At 39.0% G+C, this 10,837-nt stretch overlaps 1 long non-coding RNA gene and 4 other non-coding genes across 5 annotated transcripts; all 5 read left to right on the forward strand.

Moving 5' to 3' along the window:
- The first annotated feature begins 35 nt into the window (after positions 1 to 35).
- LOC137041793 (uncharacterized) lies at positions 36 to 2,713 on the forward strand. Its single transcript, XR_010898152.1, has 7 exons — positions 36 to 94; positions 486 to 549; positions 691 to 754; positions 982 to 1,023; positions 1,933 to 1,984; positions 2,200 to 2,238; positions 2,509 to 2,713. It is a non-coding gene; the product is annotated as an uncharacterized lncRNA (long non-coding RNA).
- LOC137042278 (small nucleolar RNA SNORA26) lies at positions 802 to 920 on the forward strand. Its single transcript, XR_010898386.1, has one exon. It is a non-coding gene; the product is annotated as a small nucleolar RNA SNORA26 (small nucleolar RNA).
- LOC137042281 (small nucleolar RNA SNORA26) lies at positions 1,734 to 1,856 on the forward strand. The gene has a single exon (XR_010898388.1). It is a non-coding gene; the product is annotated as a small nucleolar RNA SNORA26 (small nucleolar RNA).
- Positions 2,025 to 2,144, forward strand: LOC137042280 (small nucleolar RNA SNORA26). The gene has a single exon (XR_010898387.1). It is a non-coding gene; the product is annotated as a small nucleolar RNA SNORA26 (small nucleolar RNA).
- LOC137042282 (small nucleolar RNA SNORA26) lies at positions 2,312 to 2,434 on the forward strand. Its single transcript, XR_010898389.1, has one exon. It is a non-coding gene; the product is annotated as a small nucleolar RNA SNORA26 (small nucleolar RNA).
- Positions 2,714 to 10,837: the final 8,124 nt, after the last annotated feature.

The following is a 10,837-nucleotide window of genomic DNA, read 5'->3' on the forward strand; positions in this document are numbered from 1 at the left end:
GCGGTCTCTTTAAATGTCCCATAATTCCGTGCAGTGGTCACATGTGCTCATTTTGTACAGATCACAAACTGGGTCGGCCGCAACATGAGTGCTGGTAAGTGTGTGCGCACTGCTAGATTGTAGCACTTTTGTTACTTATTTTAGTTACTTATATATTTGAAGGTATGCTTCGTTTTACTTTTATATGTAAAATTATTTTGTAAATCGTATCTTTACCAGAACAGTTGCAGTTAGACTTCAGTACAGGAAATGCATAGAAAGGTAGTGAAATAGTTAGTAGACAAACAGAAAAGGCTTAATAAAACATGTTGTGCATCTTTATATTTTTATGGTCTATGATATTGATTATTGGACCGTTACCACGATCAAAATGCCGAGGTATTAAGGTGATGTGCAGGAAGGCCACGTGTGGCTCGAGGACAGCACGTGGTAAATGTGCGGCCTGCTGATGCAAATGACATGTTCTTTTTTTCCTCTTTAAATAGACTGTCCATCTGAACCCCCTGACTGAAGGGAAACTGGCAAGTTTCGATGACTTATTAACGAACGGTAAGGAAGCATTTATTTTAAGGTCTTCAGTGACAAACAAAGAGGGGCAGACAATTCTTTCACTTGCTCAAGGGAAACTTGGCTCTAAAACCATAAGTTTGTCTGATTTGATTGTGCATTTTTTTTTTAAATCCAATATAGGCTCCTATATTGGTTTGGCCCAAAGGCCAAGAAACATGCTAAAGAATCCTCCTCCTCACATTTGGTAAGTGATATTCCTGATTTTTTTTCTTTTTATTTAAGCCCCTTTTATTGCACACTCAAGTCCTGCATGTCTTGAGTGATCAACACGGAGGGGTAGAAGAATTCTCTCAAAAACCTGAAGTATTGGTTTATATTCCTTACTTCGGACCCTGTCGGGAGAAACAATTTTTGTAATGGTTAGCTGAGAATTCTGTGGTAAGATCTGCTCATGTCTGAATTTATTTTCAGCTAATAAATGGAGACAGAAAATGGAAGAACTGCAGTCATTTGGTGAGTAACTGGTATCACAGACTGTCAAAGTGACCACGCCCCTTCACTCTTTTCCATTGTAGAACAGCGGAGCTGCCAATGTCTGAATTATAGATTGTATTAAAAAAATGGGGGTAGTGTCTGACACCCCCTGTAGGTTTCAGAAAAGTATTTTATAAGCCTAAAGTGGGCAGAGCTGGCTGTTGCCATCTTGGCAATTTGTCACTCCCCCTTTTTTTTTTTTGGATGCTGAAATGCCTGGTTGCTGAAACCATGCCTGCCTAGCTGTAAAGTTGGGGTAGATGCATATTTGACCCCTTTCTGCAGCCTGTCCCAGGCATCCAGTTGGTGAATTGCAGTTTAAGTTACTTCTGTGTTGGCTTAAAGAGACAGTGGGAGTAGAAATTAAAGCTAAAGCTCCCGTCTCCTGAAAATCCCCCAAAAAGTCTGTTGGTGCCTCTGTGACAACGTTGCTCAGTAAAGCTGTCAATTGTCACTTTTTAAGCATCAAATAACGTGCCTCCTTTCTTTTAATAAATGAACGTTTGAACTTGCACTTGAATGATTAAAAACTACATAAAATGACACCATTTTTGGAAAATGGTACGTTGTTGCATCCCGTTAGACTGCATGAAGGGGGTGGAGTTTATGAGCTATAATGAGACCAGCGTGGTATCACATCAGCCCCATTTATTCAACCAGTCTGGTCTAGTCATGATCCCTCCTATGCTTTGCCCACTGGAGGCTGTCGGTGTCTCTAGTGGCCATGACAGGGGGGTAGAGTAAGGTACTCTTGCTAAAACCTAGGTCTGAGCTTACTTCTCTGTGCCTGGATCCTGTCGCAAGACACATGTACCCTGTATATGAGGATTCAGTGTTCTCTTATCTTATTTAAAAACTAAATTTAATAAAAATGTAATCTTTGTCTAGGCTCCATATATTGGGCACTGAGGCCACTGGTGTTGAATCCTCCGATCATTTGGTAAGTGATCTAGCTGTTATTTTTATTTAAACCCCTTTTATTGCACACTCAAGTCCTGCATGTCTTGAGTGATCAACACGGAGGGGTAGAAGAAATCTCTCATAAACCTGAAGTATTGGCTTAATATTCCTTGCTTCGGATCCTGTCGGGAGAAACAATTTTTGTAATGGTAGCAGTGATAATTCTGTGGTAAGCTCATCTGTCTTTTTTTGCAGCTAATAAATGGCAGACGAGTCGGAGGAACTAGTCATTAGGTGAGTAACCCATATCACATCAGCCCTTTTATTTATTCAGCCAGTCTGATCTAGTCATGTTCCCTCCTATGCTTTGCCCACTGGAGGCTGTCGGTGTCTCTAGTGGCCATGACAGGGGGGTAGAGTAAGGTACTCTTGCTAAAACCTAGGTCTGAGCTTACTTCTCTGTGCCTGGATCCTGTCGCAAGACACATGAGCATTCAATGCTAAATTTGTAACGTTATCTGATTCGGGAGTGTAACGTGAAATAGTTTTCCCCTTGTCTTACAGATCCCACTGATTGGCTTCACTTCTGGGGCATGTTCTCAATCATGGTGGGCTGTTCCTCAGCAGCGACGCAGGATGAGTGGAGCTAATATCTGTTTGGATCATGTCTAAAATGAGTTGTGGTGTTACTCTTGTAAACCATGTGTTTATGCACTGAAAATGTTTTGACCGTTATGGCTTGTTACCAATAAATACGCTTGTTTTTGTAGTTCTTGTTTTGTTCTTAATCCTATCAAGTCATGAATTGTGAACCTCTGGATGTGTAGTGGCCACGCTTCATCTCCATTTTGGTTTCTATTAAACACATGCTAATATCATTCATTTAAGCAGTAAATTAGTTTAACTGGATGGATTTAGCTATTGATGCGCTTGTTTTCCAGATGGGAGGTTGAATATCCTGTTTTAGTGACTCACTTTGTCTTCATACAAGTGTATAACAAAATGGGAGTATTAAATGTGGAAAATCAAGGAATATTTCAGACCTTTGTTTTTGGGCCTGAAGGTGTTAGTTTGTATTGGCAACATACAGATTTGTGGCAAAGGTTTTTATTATTTTTAGGATGGTGTGACTGCAGTTTCTGTCTTTTTTTTCCCCTTACGCTCAGCTGTTTTTTTTTTTTTTTTTTTTCTCTCTTGCTGGCTGGCCGGCCATCAGAACAGAACTGTAATCCATTTTTGGATCATGAGCCACTACTGAAACACGGCGCAAGTTTGACTGCAGATGTTCCAATGACAGGATTTATGAGATTAAAGCACCTGATAAGGGGGTAAAATAACTTGAGAACTCTAGCTGAATTAACAAACAGGGCTTTAGAGTTGCATAGCACAACCGCTTGCTTTTACCACACATGGAAAGGGCCTGTCTGCTATAACGGAGCTCTGGCACATGGCCATATAGGTCTGTCCCCTCAGTGCATTGGTTCTCAACTGGCTGGGGACCTCAAGATGAGTTAAAATAGGCTAAAAAAAAAATCAAGATATAAATTGAAAATATTTTTTGGGTTAGAAAGTATATATTATAAATCGGACGGACATATATATATATAGTACAGGCCAAAAGTTTGGACAAATTACTATTTGTAATTTTTTGAAAGAAGTTTCTTCTGATCATCAAGCCTGCATTTATTTGATCAAAAATAAAAAATAAATGTGATATATTACAATTTAAAATATTTGGTTTTCAATTTATTATACTTTAAATTATCATTTATTTCTGTGATGCAAAGCTGAATTTTCAGGATCGTTCCTCCAGTCTTCAGTCACGTGACATCCAGTGTATCACATGATCCTTCAGAAATCATTCTAATATTCAGATTTATTATGAGTGTTGGAAACAGTCCCGCTGCCTAATATATTTGATGAATAAGGTTCAAAAGAACAGCATTTATTCAAAATAAAAACTTATTTTCAAATAATGTAAATCTTCTTTATACTACACTGTAAAAAATTATTGTTGGTTTTTGTTGTTTTAACTTTAAAAAGTAAGTAACCTGGTTGCCTTAAAATTTTGAGTTTATTGAAATTAAATATTTGAGTTGATACAATGAAGGACACTTGTTTAATAAATAGAAACTCAAAAAAAAAATTATTTCAAAAAAAGAAAGAAAAAAAAGGACTGACCCAAATTACTGACCAGTAGTGTATATTGTTGTTACAAAAGATTTCTATTTTTAAAACATTTGCCTTTAAAAAAAAAAAAATATATATATATATATATATATATATATATATATATATATATATATATATATATATATATATATATATATATATATATATATATATATATATATATATATATATTCATCAAAGTATTAATATTAAGCAGCAGAACTGTTTCCAACTTTGAAAATGAATCATTATATCAGAATGATTTCTGAAAGATCATGTGACAATGAAGACTGGAGGAATCACAGAAATAAATGATCATTTAAAGTATAATAAATTAAAAACCAATTATTTTAAATTGTAATATATCACAATATTACATTTTTTTGTTGTTGTATTTTTGATCAAATAAATGCAGGCTTGATCAGCAGAAGACACTTCTTTCAAAAACATTACAAATAGTAATGTGTCCAAACTTTTGGCCTGTATTGTATATGATATTATATAAACTTCTAATATGTAACAATATTCAATATACTTTTGGACCCAAGTGTACTATTTTGTCCACTAAAAATGTCGATCAGTGGAGCATTCTGTCACAATTGTCATTTTATGTTCATTTTGTATATATATTGAATTCACTGAGCTCCTGAGAGTGACTATATATATATATATATATATATATATATATATATATATATATATATATATGTGTGTGTGTAACTATATGTAACCATGGGCGGCCAAGGCTCTTTGATGCACGTGGGAAACGAAGGTTGGCCCGTGAGGTCTGATCAAACAGATGAGCTACTGGAGCTCAAATTGCTCAAGTTAATGCTGGTTCTGATAGAAATGTGTCAGAATACACAGTGCATTACAGTTTGTTGAGTCTGGGGCTGACTCCTAGCCTGAAGTGGTCATACTCAATTCTAGTCAGAATATGACCTGAACGCGAGCGAAACTACGAACCGCCCGACCTACAATTTTTGTGGGCGGGCCGAAGTTCGGCTGGCATCCAGGCTAGCTGACTCCTATTCACAAACGAAAGTGCAAACAGTGGCTGGTGAGCATCAGAATGGAACCATGGAGCAATGGGAGAAGGTGGCCTGGTCTGATGAATCACGTTTTCTTTTACACCAAGTGGATGGCCTGGTACGTGTGCAATGCTTACCTGGGGAAGACATGGCACCAGGATGCACTATGGGAAACCGGTGGAGGCAATGTGATGTTTTTAGCAATATAGTGTAAAAAGCAGAACATTGCCCAATGTATTGGGACACCCCTCCAAATCATTGATTTCAGGTGTTCCAGTCACTTCCATGGCCACAGGTGTATAAATCAAGCACTAGGCATGCAGACACTTCTACACACATTTGTGAAAGAATGGGTCGCTGTCAGGATCTCAGTGAACTCAAGCGTGGTACCGTGATAGGTTCCCACCTGTGCAATAACTCTAACATGTCTGGCAATCTGATGGACGAGTCCGGATTTGGCGGTTGCTAGGAAAACAATACTTGCATGACTGCATTACGACCAAATGTAATGTTTGGTGGAGGGGATTATAGTGTGTGGTTGTTTTTCAGGGGTTGGGCCCTTAGTTCCAGTGAAAGGAACTCTTAATCCTTCAGCATACCAAGAAATTTTGGACAATTTCATGCTCCCAACATTGTGGGAACAGCTTGGGGATGGCCCCCTTCCTGTTCCAACATGACTGGTCACCAGTGCACAAAGCGTCGGCCCATAAAGACATGGATGAGCAAGTGTGGTGTGGAGGAACTTGACTGGCCTGCACAGAGTCCTGACCTCAACCCTACACCTTTGGGATGAATTAGAGCGGAGACTGAGACCCAGGCCTTCTCATCCAACATCAATGTGTGATTACAGACCTAATTTTGTTATTTATTTATTTTTAGGGTGGATTTTCATATTTTAAAACAAAAAAGTATATAAATAACTTGCATTTGAAGGTATAGTGAAAGTAAATGATAAAATCAAGGAGAAAAGGTTCCCTAATATATTGTAACGTTTTAAAAAAACCTGGATATAAAAGTGTCTGCAATAAAAGAAACACAGCTATGTATGAAAAATAAGAAGACATCACATAATTAATGCTCAATAAATCTGATTATAAATGCAACACAATGCATTGATATGCTTAATTTTGTGTTGACGTAAGTTTAGAGCGAGGTATGACTGATGACACTATAGAAAATGATATTAAGACAGAATGGTCTGATGTCTGCATTACTGAATGACACAGTCGTTTGGTTATCTAACATGCAGGGCGACGTACAATTTATGGGCGCAGAAGTGATTAATGGCTCCATTTCACAAACTGATGCCGTAGTTACAGTTTCTATGCTTTGTGAATTTCATTGTGATTGAGGGAACAGACAGGAGGAAGAGGAAACTGAATTTCAAACATTATGTTAATGGATAATGTTACATGATTTTCAAAAAGGGAGAGAACAATTACTTTCTTTTAAGAAGGAAACCACAGGTTTTGAATACTTAACTTGAGCACAGCATCCAAACACTTTAAAATTCAGCATGCCTCTGCACAGGAAGACAACTACTGTACGGGAAAGCGGTCTTTAAGGAAAGATATGAGTGTTTAGAATTTCTTGCCATAGAGGCGTAGTGATGGGCAGATGCGGCTAATATTCAGATGTTCTATTCAAGCGTTTTGTGATTGGCAGGTGGACATTTGTTAGACACACAAATAATTAAAATGTCTGGAAACTGCCTGAGTACATGTTTTTAACAGGCTGGATCAGTTGGAACATAACTTTAAGCCATTGTGACTGTAGTTCATATAAAATGATTTTTCCAATTCAACTCTTCAATAAAAGTAGGAATCAGGATTCTGCTTCCTTGATAGTTCTAATCATTCTTTTAGTGCTTATAAGGAATAAATGGTAACACTTTACAATGAGGGCTCCTTAGTTTACGTTAATGCATTAAACACATTCCACGCTAATGTTTTTGAAAAAAAGTTGCCAGCAACAGCTAGCATTTTTTTTAAATTTTCACAACATTTCCAAGGCCCCCATTCACATTTTGCTGTATGAATATATCTATATCTATACACACTCTAAAAAAAATTGTGCTATTTGGCACTAAAAGTGGTTCTTGGCTTGTAATCATAAGGGAACCACTTTTGGTGCCAAATAGCACCATATCTTTAAATGTGCTCTATAGCACCTTTGTCAAATGGTGTTATGTAGAACCCATAAGAGGTGCAATATCGCATTTTATGTCTTCCTCAATAATGGTGCTAAACGGCACCAGAAATAGTTCTTTGGTGTGTAAAGAACCTTTAAAGGGGCTTGAAAGGTTCTTTGTACGGCAGTGGTGCTATATAGCACTTCAATCATCCCAAAGAACTGGTGAAGAACCGCTGAAGAACCACTGATTTGGTGCTATACAGCACTTAAAGTGGTTCCCCTTATGATTACTAGCCAAAGAACCACTTTTAGAACTATAAAGCACCGTTTTTTTAGAGTCTATATATATTTTTAACTATATATATAAAATTACAGTTAGTATGAATTTATAGGATTTTTTTCAAAAGTTGGGATTCAGCTTAACAGGTTAAAATAAAATTAAACATTAAACTTTAAAATAAAATTACATTGCCAAATTATGAGGTCAATTTAATAATAAATACAACCAATTTTAATAATTATGTCTTGATAAAGTCTATTTATCTTGGTTTATTTAGACTTTTCTGACAGGGCCTTTTTAGTGATGGGTTGCTCTTTCTTGAATCAGAATCCACTGCTCAGTGTTGCGGTACCATTGAATAGGTGAAGACTATTGTCAATAGGCTATCTGTCAGACTATTTTAATTCAGTGTTCTGCATTGGCAGAGGAATTCACGTGCACATATAGCTTTGCACTCTGAGAGTAACAAACAGCGACTAGCCGTATTGTCATGAAATATCAACCTAAAAGCATGGTGCTCTATTTCTGGCCCATAGATGGGGGATGTAGAAGAGTTAGGCCATACTCACACAGGAATGTGATTGGATCTGGACAAAGTGCCAGCCGGCTATCTTCCAGGTCCATGTCTGCTTACATTGATGTGACCCAGATGTGGTACAGGGTTGGACACGATCAGACGATCATGTTTTTTGGCAGAAAGAACTCTGAGGAAAGGGGTTTCAGGGCTAAATGACTTGGACATTTTTCAGAGGGGAATAACAAGATGTGTTTGGATAACACAGCAGTGAAAAATGACTACCCTTCATCAAGGGGTGCCACAAGGAGCATGTTTATATCGGAAGAGTGAAAGTATAGCCTCTCACCTCCTTTGTTTTTGGAGATGGTGCCATCTTAACAAGCGAGCCTCATATGGTCAACCCATTTCATGAGAAAGCAGGGTCATCATCCCTAGGGACTCCAGGGCCCCGGTGCCTCAGCTCCCACTCGTGTTGAAATCAATGGCCCTGTCAGAAAGAATTTTTTTGCTGTTGAATAACACGGCTGCATCAAACCAGCTTGGACCAGCATAGGCATAAACTCTCTCAGTGTCTCTGATACATACTTCCTCCTTTACCGTTCGCTCTCATTCGATCTGTCTCTTTGTGTTGCTCTCACATGAATGATGATCACTTTCATCCAGTGCAACCCACAGTTTTATATACTCTGTCAAACAAGTGCTTTGAAGTCTACTAGTAAATGGAGAAGAAAAAACGCTTTGACCTTCTCCAGGTCACTGATGGAACAAAGAGCTGAATTATGTCGGATCCTTTTACATTTTTCAGGACAAAACAAAAATGAATCTCACTCAGTGGATCGCTGTCAGACATACAGTATACAGACACTTCACCTCGTCCTGCTGTAGCAGGGGTTGAGCTGTGGGATAGATAGGATGTGTGTGTGTGTGTGTGTGTGTGTGTGTGTGTGCAAAATAAACTCTGGTTTCAGACTGGTCTCAAACAGGCTTGTCATACTTCGACAAAACCATATGACTTTGTAGTGTAAGATGATGTACCTTTTTAAAGGGGTACTTCAGTGCTGGGAAGATGAATCTGTATTCAAACTGGTTCATTAATGTAGTAGAAATGTGAAACTATTTTTGAATTTGGTGCTTTTGTAACCCCTACTGTTCGGACCGGGACTCGAACCCGGGTCCGCCGGCATGGGAGTCGGACGCTCTAACAAGAACGCTAAAGGCTGCAACCTCTAGCGTCAGTCGCTAGAGCGTCTCTTGAGGTCAGAGGAGTGAGGTTTACTCGCACAGCAACTTCTACTAGCTGGCCTCCGTTACACTCACCCCCCTAAACCTCACTCCCATCCAGGTCACGGCACCAATGTAACCCCTACTGCTCGGACCGGGACTCGAACCCGGGTCCGCCGGCATGGGAGTCGGACGCTCTAACAAGAACGCTAAAGGCTGCAACCTCTAGCGTCAGTCGCTAGAGCGTCTCTTGAGGTCAGAGGAGTGAGGTTTACTCGCACAGCAACTTCTACTAGCTGGCCTCCGTTACACTTTCTAGACTGAGAAAAGACAGAAAATGTATTTTGTCTCATGGGAATGAAAGACAACAATTCCCAGAATGCTTTGCTGTGAGGCCATTCCCAAAGCCACGCTACTGGATTACAGTGAAGTACAATTAAATACTGAACGTGTGTGTTCAATATAATGATCGAGTGGCCGCGTGAGTCTCACAGCACTAACTCAGATTAGGAGTCAGATTACATTTAAAGTCATAAATGAGCTGATGAGCTCTCGTGATGAGAGTTGAGGTAATCGCGACCACATTCGCGCCATACAACGCATTTTCAGTTTATGCCTTTGGAAGCTTAACTTTCATAGAAATTAATTTGAGCAGTTAAAACACTTACATTGCTCAGCATCCGTTTAAATTAATGCCTGTATTTGAGCTGTGCTTTAAGTGTAATCTCCCATTCCCCATGCGCGAGTTGAAAACATGAGGAAATGGCTCCCTCTACTGGCTGTAGTCTTTAGCCTCTGGGCAAACATTCCAAAGATGCAAATATCGTCAATTTGCGTCACGAGAGGAATTTTTCCAGAAATAAAATGCATAAATCTCTCGTCTCAGGGGGATATAAGAGGGGGGAGCACGATCATTTGAATATACTCCAGGGTTTCTACTGATACAAAGACATATGCTAATTGCTGAAGTAACCCTTTAAGTACAATAGCCTACTTGCCTGAGAAAATATTATCAAGAGGTTTTATGAAGAGGACAGCACCTTACAAATGAGTTGAATGCTTTATCATCACTCTGTTGTGTGATTTATTATTACTTTTTTGTATTTGCATTTACAAAATGTTAAAAGAGCAACTTTGGGCCAGTGAATCACGCTCTACTCCCAGTGTCCATTAGCCTGACAAGCCAGACCCACATCAAGATGTTTGGTCTGGAAACTCACCATTGACAGCTCAATCCGAGGGGCGGATAAATGGTTGTCTTTCAAACTCCCTCTGCACGCGATAGGATAGCGCTACAACCAACCAGAGCAACGGAGGTGAAACAGAGCTAGTTGTTAGATTAAACTTTCGCCGTATCCGGTCAGCAAAACTCAGAACACATCTTCCCTTCTTAAGAATGATTTCAGTGCTGTTTTCTCAGAGAAAAGCTCAACTCCAAGTCTTCCAGAGTCGTCTTCTGTGTTTACTAGAAGCATGCAAGCGCAACTTGGCCGTCATTATGCTAAGCCCCGCCCACTGACTCTATACACGATGTGATTG

Source organism: Pseudorasbora parva, chromosome 15 (genome assembly GCF_024679245.1).
Source record: "Pseudorasbora parva isolate DD20220531a chromosome 15, ASM2467924v1, whole genome shotgun sequence".
Taxonomy (NCBI): Eukaryota; Metazoa; Chordata; class Actinopteri; order Cypriniformes; family Gobionidae; genus Pseudorasbora; species Pseudorasbora parva.